This window comes from Hyperolius riggenbachi, chromosome 1, assembly GCF_040937935.1.
Source record: "Hyperolius riggenbachi isolate aHypRig1 chromosome 1, aHypRig1.pri, whole genome shotgun sequence".
In the NCBI taxonomy this organism is placed as follows: domain Eukaryota; kingdom Metazoa; phylum Chordata; class Amphibia; order Anura; family Hyperoliidae; genus Hyperolius; species Hyperolius riggenbachi.
Window position 1 is genome coordinate 541,792,083 of NC_090646.1, and position 15,176 is coordinate 541,807,258.

Sequence of the window (15,176 nt, forward strand, 5' to 3'; positions counted from 1 at the left end):
TGTGCAGCTGTTCAGGAGAGGCAGTCATTCACCATCTACAGAAGATTTATTCTCTTCTTAAAGGACACGCTGAAGGTAATGTTAACCTGTACTTAATTGGGGTTTGTTCCAGACCCTCTTTGCTCTCTTGATCATGCTCCTGCTGCTGGGAGCATTCAGTGCTTGCACAATTTAAATTAAAAAGCTCCCAGTCATGGGAGTGCGATCAAGAGCGTTGTTAGTGTGCATGTGCAACCACGCATGTGCAGACGCCGGTGACCACAGCTATGGTCGGTGATCTTTCAGAGGGGGTAGCAGCACACTGGAGGGTAAAGGAACCACTACCAGGGACCACATAGAATACTAGGGGTTGGTAGAAGCCCCGGGTAAGTACAGGTTAAAGGAATACTATCGATTGAAACGACTTTTTTTTAAATACTCTATATTAGTGTACACATTACCACTAGTGCTAGGTGCACTTTATTTATTCACCCAGGTCTCTCTCTTGCTATCCCTGCTTAAAAATTAATTTCTCACACAGCTCCTAGTAGTTTGGGTCACCCTGAGCTGCTTGGTTACTCTGTCACACAGCTCACAAATGTATTTCACTGTGTCACTCACAGCATGCAGCAGACATGAGGAGAAATAGGCTGATCTGAGGTGGTAACAGGTAACTAAATGAGCTGTAATATTGCTGGAATATAACTAGCTATAACAATAGTCTGTGTTTACACTCAGACTGGCTGCCTGCTTGTGGTGATGCACTCCAGGCTGCATCCACTTTACAAGCTGCTGAGAGGGGCAGACCACTGTTTACAATTAGCATTATTAGTATCTTTATCAGTCAAGAGAAGCAAAGATAATAAACACACATTGCTAGAATCTTTAACCCCTTACCACCATATCAATAAGATTCTTTCAGCAAGGTGATAATTAAACTATAAACTGAGGAGTTGATAGCAACTCCCCTGTGCAGACATGGTCTTAGCCCTCTGGGAGCCCTCAGTTTTTAGATACATTTGTATCCAACACTGACGCCAAAACTGACGGAGGATTTTACAGCTGAGAGGAACAGCTGTGTGAGGAATCAAATTGCTCCTAGTACTTGTTCTAATGTGTGCTACAACATACAGCATTTAAAAATAAATGCATACATCGATAGTATTCCTTTAATGTTTCCTTTTCAGCGTGGGTGTCCTTGAAGGGATAGCATTTTATCTCTCTTTTGAAAACAGTTACAGTAACTATTCCAAAAAAGCTCTGCTTTGTGTCTCACGATTACTTCAGATGAGAACTTATAGTGCCAAGAGCCATAATTAATTCATAGTGCTGACATCACACCTGAGATGAGCAAGAAAAATAACAGTCAACAGAAATCACCTATGGCATGCAATCATGCTGATCTTTTGGCCACAAATACTTCTGAATCACACATTTTGAATAGGCCAGTGAATGCAAGCCTGAGTCAGGACACTTGATTGAACTGTGTATACTTGTTCTGCTTTAGTGATTTATAAAACCTTAATGACAGAAGATCAGTACAGATGTTGCAAGGGTTGTAATGTAATTTAACCTCCTTAGCAGTGTGAACTTTGAAGTATGGAGCAGGTAGGTAGAAAGTGCGACCCACTCTTATAGGTAGCCAATAAGTGCCCCCCCCCCCGTGTAGGTAAGGAGTATGTGCTCCCCCTGTTCTAGGTAGCCAGCGAGCCCCCCCTAGTGCAGGTAGCCCCCCCACACACACCTTCAAAATACAGTGGCTTGCAAAAGTATTCGCCCCCTTGAAGTTTTCCACATTTTGTCACATTGCTGCCACAAACATGAATCAGTTTTATTGGAATTCCATGCGAAAGACCAATACAAAGTGGTGTACATGTGAGAAGTGGAACGGAAATCATACATGATTCCAAACATTTTTTACAAATCAATAACTGCAAAGTGGGGTGTGCATAATTATTCAGCCCCCCTTGGTCTGAGTGCAGTCAGTTGCCCGTAGACATTGCCTGATGAGTGCTAATGACTAAATAGAGTGCGCCTGTGTGTAATCTAATGTCAGTACAAATACAGCTGCTCTGTGACGGCCTCAGAGGTTGTCTAAGAGAATATTGGGAGCAACAACACCATGAAGTCCAAAGAACACACCAGACAGGTCAGGGATAAAGTTATTGAGAAATTTAAAGCAGGCTTAGGCTACAAAAAGATTTCCAAAGCTTTGAACATCCCACGGAGCACTGTTCAAGCGATCATTCAGAAATGGTAGGAGTATGGCACAACTGTAAACCTACCAAGACAAGGCCGTGCACCTAAACTCACAGGCCGAACAAGGACAGCGCTGATCAGAAATGCAGTCAAGAGGCCCATGGTGACTCTGGAGGAGCTGCAGAGATCTACAGCTCAGGTGGGGGAATCTGTCCATAGGACAACTATTAGTCGTGCACTGCACAAAGTTGGCCTTTATGGAAGAGGGGCAAGAAGAAAGCAATTGTGAACAGAAAAGCATAGGAAATCCTGTTTGCAGTTTGCCACAAGCCATGTGGGGGACACAGCAACCATGTGGAAGAAGGTGCTCTGGTCAGATGAGACCAAAATGGAACTTTTTGGCCGAAATGCAAAATGCTATGTGTGGCGGAAAACCAACATTGCACATCACTCAGAACACACCATCCCCACTGTCAAATATGGTGGTGGCAGCATCATGCTCAGGGGGTGCTTCTCTTCAGCAGGGACAGGGGAGCTGGTCAGAGTTGATGGGAAGATGGATGGAGCCAAATACAGGGCAATCTGGGAGGCATGGCCGGCCTTTGCTATGAGCAACCTGTGCGGTCACTCAGGGCGCCATGCTCTCAAGGGCGCACGCGCCCTGTCGCCTCTTGCCGCCCCGCTGTCTCCCACTGTCTCCAAAATGAAAAATGGAAGGGCAGAAGTGAGGACACTAACCCACAATTAATATAAAGACAAGTATCATGGTGCCAGGCTTCAGACACAGGAAAGGTGTTACAGGTACAGTACATTTAATGTGAGGAAGCCAAATAATAATTTTAATTCATTATATGGAGAGTTTGATCCCGCCTAAAGGGACAAAAAACCCAAAATATCTGTTGATCTACACTACTAGACCTTTGTCATTTTGTCAGGAAAACCTTGTTGATGGTTTAATACATAATTATATTTTGCATATCATTTTGCGCACTGTTTATTGTAGCACGTTCCTAAAACTACCATTTTAAAAATAAGTATGTTCCTGGTTCAGATTCATATTTTGCATATAAAATGTGTACCTACATTCAGTAATAAATAAAACACTTTATACAAACTAGACATTAAAGATGACGAAAGGAACCTCCAAGGGAACGTCTAAGGGATAGCAGATTATAACAACAACAATAACAATAATATTTATATAGCGCTTTTCTCCCTGGGGACTCAAAGCGCTGTGACCCTGCATTATGCAGTCTCAAAGGCTCGGGAAAAGAGGTGAGTTTTTAGCCTTTTTTTAAAGCTGTCCAGAGAAGGAGCCTCTCGTACTGATTGTGGAAGTGAGTTCCATAGAGTAGGGGCTGCGTAGGAAAAGGCCCGAGCACCAAATGTTAAGTGTATCCTGGGAATAACCAGCTTCATCTTGTTGGCAGAGCGGAGGGTGCGTGAAGGGGCATAAAGTTCCAATAGATCCGCTATGTATTTGGGTCCCATGTGGTGTAGAGCCTTGAATGTCAGCAGGCAGATCTTAAAATTGATTCTCCATTTTACTGGCAACCAGTGAAGAGTTTGCAGTACTGGGGTGATGTGTGAGCTGCGGGGGGCATTGGCTAGGAGTCTGGCTGCAGCATTCTGTACTAGCTGTAAGGGGCGCAGAGCCTTATCTGTAGATCCGATGAACAGGGCGTTGCAGTAGTCTAGGCGGGAGGATACAAATGCGTGAACCAGGGCAGGTAGGTCTTCAGCTGGGATAAGGTGTTTGATTTTCGCTATATTTCTTAGATGGAAGAAGGAAGACTTGACGACAGCTGATACCTGCTGTCTGAGTTTTAGATTTCCATCCAGGATCACCCCAAGGTTTCGCACAGAGTCTTTATACTGTACAGTATCTCCCCCAATTGCTAGTTTGAGGTGGTGAGCGTTTTGAACTTTATCCATCATGTGTGGACCTCCTACCACCAACACCTCTGTTTTGTTCATCGTTCAGCCTCAGCCAGCTGGTGTTCATCCACTTTTGTAAATCCACTAGACACGCATTTATGGATGCTGATGGGTCTTGGGTGCCAGGCTTGAAGGACAGATACAGTTGTGTGTCATCTGCATAACAATGGTATCCTAGGCCATAGTTCTGGATTATTTTGCCCAGTGGGAGCATATAGGCTGCAAAGAGTAATGGTGATAGTACAGAACCCTGTGGAACTCCATAGGCAAGTGGCACTGGATTAGAGTAATGTGTGCCCAGACATACTTGCTGTGTCCTGCCAGATAGGAAGGTCTGAAACCATCTAAGAACAGTACCCCTTAGGCCACAGTAATTCTTCAGTCGCTGGATAAGAATTTCATGATCCACAGTATCAAATGCTGCTGACAAGTCAAGAAGAATCAGAATTGAGCAATCACCCTTGTCCCTTGCAGTAAGTAGATCATTCATTACTCGGACTAATGCTGTTTCAGTGCTGTGCCTTTTCCTGAATCCTGACTGAAAAGTATCAAAGATGTTGTTATCTGTAAGCCTGGCTTCTAGCTGGTTGGCGACTGCTTTCTCGATAACTTTTGATAGGAATGGTAAGTTCGCCACAGGTCTGTAGTTGGTTACAGAATCAGGATCTAGTGATGGTTTCTTCAGGAGGGGTTTTATGATTGCTTTCTTTAGTTCTTCTGGGAAAAGACCACTTTGCAAGGAGCACTGAGTGATTTTGTGAAGTGCTGGCCTGATCAGCTCTGGGCACTGCATTAAGGATCCAGTTGGGCCAGGATCCAGGTCGCAGGTAGTGGGGCGGAGACTTTGAATGAGAATTCCAAAATCTTCTACACTCAGAGTGTCAAAGACTTGCCATGGTGGTACGGTAGTAGGCATATGCAACGTCCAGTGGTCAATTGATGTAGTTGGTGTAATGCTGGCACGGATGGTAGACACCTTGTTTGTGAAGAAGGCAGAGAATTCTTCACACCTTTCCCTGGAGAATGTGGTTGGGGCTTTTAGGCAGGAAGGATTGCAGAGTGATTCCACTGTGTGGAAGAGTTGAGCAGCTCTGTTGTTGGCTGTAGATATTTTGTGCGAGATAAAGTCTGATTTTTTTCTTGGTTATTGCTTGTTGGTATTGTCTGAGGTGTTGAACTAGGCTAGATTTGTGCTCCTCAGTCCCTGATTTACGCCACTGTCTTTCTAGTCTGCGCCCTTTCTTTTTTAGATCCATGATGGTTTTGTCAAACCAATTAGCTTTCTGCTTTTTGGTTGCTGATTTGGTGCGCCATGGGGCAATACTGTCAAGTGTTTCATGTATCGTGGTGTTGTACTGGGTTACTAGAGTGTTTGGGTCCATTTGGCTGTGGAGCAGATTTGTAAAATCCAGGTTGGCAGTTATCCTCTCCGGTGTTAATTTACTCAGGGGACGGGTTTTGATTGTTTCTTTAGGGAGCTGCTTGATAGGGTGATGTTTAATAGTAAACTGTATTATGTGATGGTCTGACCACACCACTGGGGTTACTGTTATGTTACTAATGTCCATTCCGAGGTGGAACAGTAAGTCTAGCGTATGCCCTCCTCTGTGGGTAGCAGATTTTACAACTTGTGTGAAGCCTAGTCCACCCATGAGGTTTATTAGTTCATTTGCATCTTGTGATTGAGTGTTATCAGCCCGGACGTTGAAGTCACCAAGGATGATCCATCTCGGATAAGACAGAGTTAGCATGGCCAGAAGTTCTGGGAATTCCTGTAGGAAAGGGTCAGCATCTCCGGGGGGACGATAAACCACTAAAATTTTGAAGCCTTTACCAGCTGAGATCTGGGCACCTATACATTCAAAGGACTTTGTTGAGCCAACATTCAGGGCTCTGAGCTGCAGAGTTGTTTTGCCACAAATTGCTACACCCCCTCCTCTGCGGTCTCGTCTTCCCTCACTTAGGACTGAGTAATTGTATGGGATGGTTGCTTCCAGTGTGGGGCCCGCATTGGCATCAATCCAGGTTTCAGTGATGCATAAAAAATCGCATGTCAAGAAACAAGTAAAACTCCTTAGCGGGTGTAATTCTTCTAGGACAATTTGCACAGCAAAGCAGTTAATGGCTGCTCTGGAGAAGCGATCACATGACTCTGAGCAGCTAATCAGAGAGGTATATATTAATCAGCAGCACGGTGGCATAGTGGTTAGCGCTCTCGCCTTGCAGCGCTGGGTCCCCATTTCGAATCCCAGCCAGGTCAAAATCTGCAAGGAGTTTGTATGTTCTCCCTGTGTCTGCTTGGGTTTCCTCCGGGTACTCCGGTTTTCTCCCACAACCCAAAAACATACAGATAGGTTAATTAGCTCCCCCCTAAATTGGCCCTAGACTGCAACACATACATACATTACACAATACAATATAGACATAGGACTATGGTAGGGAATTAGATTGTGAGCTACTCTGAGAGACAGTTAGTGACAAGATTATATACTCTGTACAGCGCTGCGGAAGATGTTGGCGCTATATAAATGCTAAATAATAATAATAATAATTAATCACCTGACCAAATTGACCATGTGCTTCTCTATGACCACTGATATTGCAGAATTTTCTCCAGGAGGATTGGTTATCTCTAGATACAAATAAAATGTTTTTTATATGTTTTCTTAAGGAAAAAAAAAATTCTTCTCCTCTAGTGAATGTACTTCTAATTTAGCCACAGGCAATAATAAAATAAAGGCATATTCAGGACTCACACAAATTAACTGCTAATCATCATTACACTGTGCTGGGCTGTTTACAATTATGTTCCCTTTCTCTAGTACTGGGTACTTTACTGTTTTAAAGAAATTTATGTTAGGAAATAGAGTGTGTGTGTGTGTGTGTGTGTGTGTGTGTGTGTGTGTGTGTGTGTGTGTGTGTGTGTGTGTGTGTGTGTATATATATATATAGTCAAGAAAAATCTGTTTACCATATAGTTTACCTCAGGGGGCCTCAGTGGACAGAGTCTCTAACAGAGGCTAAATAGATGAAGTTAAAGTGGAATATAACCCTGCATTTCAACTTTGCTCTAAAACATTATTTACAGTATATTATATGCAACCAGCATTTTTTTTTTACTAGACCAGCATTAGAAGGGTTACACAGGGCTTTAAAGTCCCTGGAGATTTTTGCAGACGCATCCGAACTTGAGTTAGATACTTTTTGTTTACACAAATGTATCTAAGTGTTTATTGTGACTCATCTCTCTCACTGAGAAGGAGTTGGAGGACAGCCAAAGAGTGTGTAACATTTCTAAATATATACATATAACTAAATAGAATGTAACTATCTGAACGTCTGCACGGAACTTAAAACCTCTGTGTTTAACCCTTCCAATGCTGGTCTAGTAAAAAAAAAATTGCTTTTTGCATATAATATGCTGTAAATAATGTTTTAGAGCAAAGTTGAAATGCAGGGTTATATTCCGCTTTAACCTACTTAGGCGGTCAGTTGGTTTTTAGTCATTGCTGCTGTTTATGTTATCTAATCAGCTGTTCAAATTACTTCACATGCTCTGGTTTTCATTTATTCTCATTTCTGAGCCTGAAGAAAAAAACAAAGTTGATTCTTTCACATATTTTGACACTTGGGAAGCCTCAAAAGCTACAGTACTTTCATAAGCATATTTATACTTTCCTTCGGAAAGTAGAGTATGGCCTCTGTAGTTTCTTACTCTGGATCCTCCCTGTCAAGCCTGGTACACATGCCTGACTTAAGTCAGCTGAGGCAGCTGATAATGATCACCTCAGCCGACAATAAGGCATGTGTATGGCAGCAGGCAACCCCCGACCCCCAACCCACAATGGTTTTGGCAGGCGAATCTACTCACCCCCAGCGACCCCAATCCCCCGCCAACCTCATGGTTCATGCCGCATCCCCCGCCTGCCACGTTACTTCACGCATGAGCCATTCATTGTCCCTCCACCCCCCACCCCCCTGCATAGTAACAAAGCGCTTCCTCAGCTACACAGCTGACACATGTGTGTGCAGCAGGGCCCAGCAATGTTATGCAAGAGGATCAGGTCCTGATCCCCGACAGGCAACATTTACTAAAGGTGTGTCCGCTCAATAAGGCCTTAATTGATAGAGGTTCCTAATGGCACAACAAAAAAATAGAGGAATTCAATTTGATAACAGATGCTTTCACCTGGATCTTGAATTTTCCAAAGATGTACATATGCCTTTAAATATTTTGAACCAACAGTAAGGTTTAGTAATGTGCATCTGCTGGTTAAGTAAGAGCCATGTGAGCCTAAAGGTGGCCATATATGGTACAATTTTTCATTTTTTTCGATTAGATAATTTAGTTCGATTATTTAGTTAGATCGAATATAAAGATTTTTCCAGCATGCCCGATCTGATTTTTCTCGAAAAAACTGGATAATCGTTCAAATTTCTTGATCGAAAAAAAAAATATTTTCAACTTTCATTTGATTCGATCATTTAGATCGAATAAACGGGATAATCGAATGTTTTTATTGTACCATGTATGGCCACCATAATGGTGGCCATACATGGTACAATAAAAACGTTCGATTATCCCGTTTATTCGATCTAAATGATCGAATCGAATGAAAGTTACAAATATTTTTTTTTTTTTCGATCAAGAAATTCGAACGATTATCCCGTTTTTTAGAGAAAAATCAAATCGGACATGCTGGAAAAATCTTTATATTCAATCTAACGGAATAATCGAACTAAATTATCTAATCGAAAAAAAATAAAAAATTGTACCATGTATGGCCACCATTAGCGTTTCCTCTTTTGAGAGATAAGTTGGAGAATTCCAGGAAAGGTCGCCTCACCACTATCTGGTGTGATTGTATTCCAACCTTGTTACTGGTGCAGAGGCCAGAGAAATACTTCATTGGGATGTGTCTACTCTTCTACTCCATTTGCTTAAATGCACTTTGCTTTAATAATCGGTTGGGTGGGAGATAGTAGGAAGGGTGTAGCTAATGCACTCTCACCACTTATATAATTAAAGCAATAATAGTTGCTTATTTTCCACACCTGCACTAAGCTGGCAGCAGCTTTGACACTTACAATGTCAGTATCTGTAAGGGTCACTGTGGAGTAGAACAGGCTGGAATAATGTTTGCCATTCATTTATCAATGTGCAGAACTGAACTATGATCGAATATTTAAAGGGTACTTGAAGTGAGATTTATTTATTTATTATTTATTTGTTGTATTTATAAACTGCCAACATATTATGCAACGCTGGACATTACTTTAGGTTACAGACAATATTTAGGAGTGACATACAGCAACATGACAATACAGGAATACAAGAAAGACCAGATCACGCAGCATAGTATGAGTACAAGATAATGCTTAGTCAGTCACTGGAGGGGAGCATGGAGATTAGGCAAGTTAGGTTCACTAAAATGCATAGCATGGGTGCACAGTAATGGAGGTGCATGATCAGGTAGGACACAAAAGGAGGAGGACCCTGCCCAAAGGCTTACAATCTAGAGGGAGAGGTATGGACACGAGAGGTAGGGGACCAGAGTTCAGCTGCGGGTTTAGAGCACTTGTGAGGAGTGGTATGCCAGAGGGAAAAGGTGAGTTTTGAGGGCCTTCTTAAAGATTAATATGAAAGATGAATATGAAAGCTGCTATCTCGATTCTCTTATAAACAATGCCAGTTGCCTGGCTGTCATGCTGAGCTTTTAGTTCATTCAGACTCACACACCTGCAACGAACATGCACCCTCTGGAGGCAGACCTGAGTCAAAGCATCTGATCTGCATGCTCATTCTGGACCAGTGTTTTACAGTAATAGAGGCATAACATCAGAACATAAGTCTGGCACCTGTAGTTGTTTACTAAAGACTGAAAATGTCAGCCTCCATATACTTCTCACTTCAGGTTCCCTGTAATAACAGAAGTGGAGTTGCACTTTAACCAGGTCGTGAGGCAGAGCTGCATCTTCCACTATTTTGCAGATGTAACAAATATTGTTGCTGGTTATGGGGAGAATTATATAAACATTAGGTAGGGTGTTCCCAGGATTCCTTTTAAGTACTTTATGGAATTTTCATGGTAGATTTTGGGGGAGTAGAAAACAGTAACGCTTACTTAAAAAAAGATGGAACTTAACCATGCTATACGGAGTATCCATGTCCGGAAGGTATAGACAAACAAACATTGCTACTGTTATGGTTGTTTAGCACTGTACCTGTTATATAGCAGTTTTTGGAGCATTTAAAGAACATAAATAAATAGTTATGATAAAAGCTTATTTGTAAAAAGTGCGGCGGGAAATTTGGGCGCAGGGTGAAGCCAAAAAATGTCTCACCCTACTATTGCAAATTTCCTGACAGCGTAGATTACTATTCCCCTTCCAGGCCACCATGGATTCAGGGGTAAGATACAATTTGTCTGCCACCTGTTGCTGGCTGCTGAATTGCACCGTTTTTTTTACATAATTTGCGCTACTTCTTTTGCCGGTGCCCAAATGACCCTATGTGCGCTGCTATAGCCATAACTTACATTAAAGTTTATGGCGGTGCCCAGCGACACCTAAATGTCCTGCACCCTTTTTACTTGTCTCGATGATAAAGAGATTATTATGAAAGGTAGAATGGTTTTAATATGTAATGCATTGTATGATACTTACTGCAATTTCCTCCTCCTCAGTCTATTAGTTGACTCTGATTTTTCAATCACTGCTTCCTACTGAGCCTTAATTCTCTTCTTTTTACTTTAAAAGCCAAAGGAAGTTTAATAATTCCACAATATTTAAGTGTGTAGATATATAATAGGTCATCATAAATAAATATGAATGACATGGTATGTACATTTTTCATTTTAATGTCCTGTCTCTGAGCTGACCCTCCCTCCAGGTACCAACAGCAGACCACACATCACAGCCTGGAAACCTCATTTCTAAGACAATCAATATAACACATTCTTTCAGCATTACAACCTCCTAGCCTAAGATTTTGTGTTTATTTACACCAAATTAGTCTGCCACTGAGCGCTCCCCATTAATTCCCATTTAAACAGACTAATTAGGAAGGCTTAAATATAATACGTCTAGGCCTAGTAATTTTTTTCATCCGCATTTGTCTTGGAAATCATGATTATATTTCTGTCAAACACAGTGGTTGATTAATGCGGTATTATGGTGTTCTTTTATTATTGGCCCAGAGCTGGCTGCTTTCTCATCTATTTAATTTTGGAAGAAAATTAATAAACTCAGAACCTGTTCACATGATTGAATGTGAAGCCCAGGACCTAACAACGGAAATGCTCTGGCGACAGTGACAAAGATCTAGGGAAAATGCACATTTGCAAAAAGTAATTGCTTTATTTCTTTGTAAAATCATCTATCAGAAAATATTTTCTTTCCTGAAAAAATAAATGTTCAAAAAGCCTTGGAATGTTTTACGATTTCTGTCATTACGCATTAATGTGTTCTGCATGCTGCATGAAATAAATGAGGTTGTAAAGGTATCAACTTGCGGCTGGCTTAACAAATTAAAGAAAATATTGTATTTCAGAATGTCTCCATTGCGTAAGCAATAAGCCCGACACAAGTGTCTTGTTCCACTGACAAAACTGCTTAACGCTTTGCCTGTCTTCAACTAGGAAGTAATTTATGTCTTAGAAAGATATGGTTTACATTACAAGTAAATACCAGAAATGCTTTTTTTGCCATCTTACTAGACAGCATTGCAGACTTTTAAGGAAAACTTGGGAGAAATAAAAAGCTCCCCTGAGGACGTTAGAGTTCGAAACTAGTCAGGAAGGAGATGGGCGGCACCATTCAATGCCCTATTGGGACCTATTGCATAGAGCACATCTTGGCTTTGGGGTTCCCTATCATTTAGGGCCCCGATGTAAGTTTTACTTATGTTTTTATCAATCTTCCTTCCTAATCTCCGCTACGTCAATGGGAATCAAGAACTTCTCATTCACTGGGAGGAAACACAAAATTACATTTTTACTCTTAAACATTGAACACAATAAAAAACCTATATGAAACTGTATAAGACTGGTCAAATGTCATTCGAAGGCACATTGGCACTAAATAATTGATAGCATTGCCAGTTTCAGGACAAATAAACAGATCGACTTGTAATTAAATGATTACTGAGCAAATAAAGGAGAGACTGCTACCCCCTGGATTGAAGCAGATTTTCTGCATTTTCTGCATTGTTTACACAGTTTAGTACAGCTCAAGTCAATCTGATATCTCTGATATAGGAATGACAATCTTATCAATTATCTTTTAAGTGAAGTAAAAAATTTGAGAATTAACCCTTCCAGTTAATTGGAAACCAATCATATGTTTTTAGCTAATAGTTTTGTGCTGTAAAGTGATCCTGAGGTGAGAGTGTAACGAATGTGGAATCGTCTCCGTGTTCAGCGCACCAGACGTGCGCTGACGCTGCGGATTTCCTCCACAAGCGTATAATTGAGGACACCCAGGCTAGGTGCTATGCACCCGCAGAGGGCAATTCCCACCGGCAGATGGTGCTGTGGAGTACAGGCGAACACAGCCGCTGCACAGCCACAGATGCCAAATGGGAATTGTACAGATCCAGGACGAGGTACAATCAGGCAGGGCTGGATAGCCCACAGGGAACAGAGCAAAGGGACAGAACCAATGTGTGCCCACCAAACTAGTCGCCACCCAGCAACGGCGAACACACAACGGCGGAAACGAAGTAGGAAACGCAATCGCAAGAATGGCGATTGCCAATAGCGACACAAGACTGAGCAGCACAGAGCATCAGGGTAGCAAAGGCACAGCAAATCATACAAAGAGAAAGATAAGGAAAATAACAAACGCTAGCTGAACGCGAACACCGCACTCAATCGCAACAGTGCACACGTTTGTGCGCAGTCTCCGCGTGTTACGCACAACAGAGACAAGCACGCCTAACTAACCAAAGACAGCCAAACACGAAACAGAGAACGCGAGCGCTTGCTTAACGGTTACCTCACCGAGCCTACAGCAAGCGTTCGTATCAGACAAGACAGACAAACGTGAAACAGGAACTAGGCAGAAAGGATCCAACACAGATCAGAAAGATCCACAGCCGCTACCGCTAGCGGTTAGTGCGATCCAGGAAGACAGATCAGAAGGATCCACAGCACCAGCTCCAGAGACTAGTGCGATCCAGGAAGACAGATCAGAAGGATCCACAGCACTAGCTCAAGGCGAGTGCGATCCAGGTAGACAGATCAGAAGGATCCACAGCACTAGCTCAAGGCGAGTGCGATCCAGGTAGACAGAACAGAAGGATCCACAGCACTAGCGCAAGGCGAGTGCGATCCAGGGAAGACAGATCAGAAGGGGCTACCAGTAACAACCGCTGTTCCGGTTAGCACCCAGACACACAGAACAACTTCCTATCGACCACTGCTGGGACAGGACAGTCGCAACAGACAAACAAACAGATAAGCAATCCTAACGGCACTAAAGAAACTGCCTAGTGCAGTCCCCAGAATTACTCTAAGATAACTTCAACAAGAAGTAGCATGGCTGACACTCTCTAGGAGTGTTTACTACAAACCCTGAAGGAATGACCAGCAAAGGACTGTGGGTAATCCCAACCTTTATACTGCCAGTCATCACAGGAGGCAGGTAGGGGATTTGCATAACGAATGTATGCAAATTCCTCAGCAGCAAGCTGCAATACTGACAAAAGATCTCTCTTCCAGAGACCTGCAGAATGCAAACCTGAACAGTGGTCAAAATAGAGGCTGTCATATTTATTTCCTTTTAGATAATGCAAGTTGCCTGGTTGTCTTCCTGATCTTGTGTGTCAAATGCTGGGAATACATGGTACGTTTTTGAGCCATTAAGATGGCTCGATTGATAATTTCCGACCTGTCCGATACCCTGCCAGATCGATTCCGCGCTCGATTTCGCATAGGGAACAATGCGTACAGATAAGCGAACAATGCAGAAAGATAAGGATGATAAGCGAACCGAGCGTGGAATCGAACGCGAAAATCGATCTGACGCGAAATCGAGCACGAAAAACGTACCGTGTATTCCCTGCATAATAGTTTAAGCCATACACCCTGAACAAGCATGAGGATCAGGTGGTCTGACTCAAGTTCAACTGGTTTAGCCATGTGCTTGTTTCAGGACAGGAGTGTGATTTGGAAAATACTTCAGCCAAAGAGATCAGCAGGACTACCAGGCAACTGGTATTGTTCAAAAAGGAAATAAATATGGCAGCCTCCATAGCCCTCTCACCTCGGGTTCTTTAGAGCAGGTTTCCCCAACCCTTTCCTCAAGGCCCACCAACAGTGCATGTTTTTTGGAAACCCACAGAGGTAGTTAACTAGCTCTGCTGCAATACTAACAACATCACCTGTGCATGTTTGTGGTTTTCTGCATAACATGCACTGTTGGTGGGCCCTGAAGGCAGGGTTGTGGAACTATGCTTTAGATCATAGATTAAATTTGAATTTCATCCCACTTTAATAAGGGTAACCAAGAATGGGCGTTTAAAGTAAAAGCGATGTTTGAAAGGTAACCAAATTCATGCTTAGTTACTAAATAAACCAGAACTTAAAGTGCACCTGAACTCAAAACTTCCTCTCTGCTCTAAAAGATAAGCAACAGCATAATAACATGTAAAGAAAAACATTTATTTGTTACGGCTGATACAAATCCTGCAATAAATCTGCAGTGTGTCTATTTCCTGCTTTCATGGAAACAGACATAGGGTAAACATCCTGTGTTTACAAAGTATCTGCTCTGCTGAGGACTGCCAAGATTCCTGAGCTGATACAGCTGAGAGATCAAATAACACCTGTGATAAGTCACAGATGAGGGGGAATGAGACAGGCTAAACTCTCTAAATACACACAGAGTGTATTTCCCTGTTTTCCTTCTATCCTGTGCAAGAGTTCAGGTCCACTTTACTAATCTACTTTTTCTCTTGGCTGGCATGCAGAGGCGTTTTGCAATGTTATGTGCTTCTTTGTAATGTATGTATTGTGTGCATGATTATTTACAAACCTATGGTAACTGTTACCATTATG

General features: G+C 42.3%; 1 pseudogene; it reads right to left on the reverse strand.

Annotated features, from left to right (window-relative positions):
• The window catches only part of LOC137535075 (uncharacterized), a 65,188-nt pseudogene that overhangs the window by 4,093 nt on the left and 45,919 nt on the right, over window positions 1–15,176 (reverse strand).